This window comes from Petromyzon marinus, chromosome 73, assembly GCF_048934315.1.
Source record: "Petromyzon marinus isolate PM22_M1 ecotype Great Lakes invasive population chromosome 73, UKy_Petmar_22M1.pri1.0, whole genome shotgun sequence".
In the NCBI taxonomy this organism is placed as follows: Eukaryota; Metazoa; Chordata; class Hyperoartia; order Petromyzontiformes; family Petromyzontidae; genus Petromyzon; species Petromyzon marinus.
This window is the reverse complement of record NC_133739.1, coordinates 9,540,979-9,543,478: the sequence shown is the minus strand read 5'-3', so window position 1 is coordinate 9,543,478 and position 2,500 is coordinate 9,540,979.

Genomic DNA, 2,500 nt, shown 5'->3' with positions numbered 1-2,500 from the left:
CTATGTGTGTATGTCTATGTGTGTGTCTATGTGTGTGTCTATTTGTGTGAGTGTGTGTCTATGTGAGTATGTCTATGTGTGTGTCTATGTGTGTGTGTCTATGTGAGTGTGTGTCTATATGTGTGTCTATGTGTGTGTCTATGTGAGTGTGTGTCTAAGTGTGAGTGTCTATGTGAGTGTGTCTATGTGTGTGTCTATGTTTGTGTGTGTGTCTAAGTGAGTGTCTAACTGTGTGTCTATGTGTGTGTATATGTGTGTCTATGTGTGTGTGTCTATGTGTGAGTGTGTCTAAGTGTGAGTGTGTCTATGTGAGTGTCTAAGTGTGTGTGTGTCTAAGTGAGTGTCTTACTGTGTGTCTGTGTCCATCTACGACATAAACTCGTCCCAGCTCTTCGTGTTCATCATCTTGTTCGTAGAGATCCTTCAGCGTCTCCAGCTGCAGCTGTCTGCAGCACTATCAACAACAACAACCACAACAACAACCACAACAACAACAACCACAACAACAATCAGAACAACAATCACAACAACCCCTACAACAACCACAACAACAATCACAACAACAACAACCCCTACACCAACCACAACAACAATCACAACAACAACCACAACAACAATCACAACAACAACCACAACAACCCCTACAACAACCACAACAACAATCACAACCACTACAACAACCACAACAACAATCACAACAACCCCTACAACAACAACCACAACAACAATCACAACAACAACCACAACAACCCCTACAACAACCACAACAACAACCACAACAACAATCACAACCACTACAACAACCACAACAACCCCTACAACAACCACAACAACAATCACAACAACAACCACAACAACAACCACTACAACAATCACAACCACAACGACAACCACTACAACAACAACAACCACAACAACAACCACTACAACAACCACTACAACAATCACAACAACCACTACAACAACCACTACATTAACCACAACAACCACTACAACTACAACAACAACCACAACAACAACCACAACAACAATCACAACAACCACAACAACAACCACTACAACAATCACAACAACCACTACAACCACTACAACAACCACTACAACAACCACTACAACCACAACCACTACAACAACCACAACAACCTCAACCACTACAACAACCACTACAACAACCACAACAACCACTACAACAACAACCACAACAACAATCACAACCACTACAACAACCACTACAACAGCCACAACAAACACTACAGCAACCACTATAACAACCATTACAACCACAACAACCACTACAACAACCATTACAACCACAACAACCACAACAACCACAACAACAACCACTACAACTACCACTACAACAACCACCACAACAACCACTACAACAACTACTACAACAACCACTACAACAACTACAACAACCACTACAACAACCACTACAACCACTACAACAACCACTACAACAACCACCACAACAACCACTACAACAACTAAAACAACCACTACAACAACCACTACAACAACCACAACAGCCACCACCACAACAACCACCACCACAACCAAAACAATAACCACCACCACTAAAACAACCACCACTACAACAACCACAACCATCACAATCACCATCACGATCACCACCACAATCATCACATTCACGACCACAATCATCACAATCACCACAACAATCATCACAATCACAATTATCACAATCACCACCACAATAATCCTGATCACCACCACAATCATCACAATCACCACCACAATTATCACGATCACCACCACAATCATCACAATCACCACCACAATCATCACAATCACCACCACAATCATCACAATCACTACAACAATCATCACAATCACAACCACAATCTTCACAATCATCACAATAGCCATCACGATCACCAACACAATCATCACAATCACCACTGCAATCACCACCACAATCATCACAATCACCACCACAAACATCACAATCACCACCACAATAATCACAATCATCACAAACATCACGATCACCACCACAAACATCACAATCACCACCACAATAATCACAATCATCACAATCATCACAATCATCACGATCACCACCACAAACATCACAATCACCACCACAATCATCACAATCACCACCACAATAATCACAATCACCACCGCAAAACATCACAATCACCACCACAATCATCACAATCACCACCACAATCACCACAATCATCACAATCACTGCAACAATCATCACAACCACCACCACAATCATCACAACCACCACCACAATCATCACAATCACTACAACAATCATCACAATCATCACCACAATCATCACGATCACCACCACAATCATCACAACCACCACCACAATCATAACAATAACCACAACAATCATCACAATCATCACCACAATAATCACAATCACCACAACAATCATCACAATCATCACCACAACAACCACCACAATCGTTTTTCAGCGTCTCCAGCTGCAGCTGCCTGCAGCACTAGTGATGGT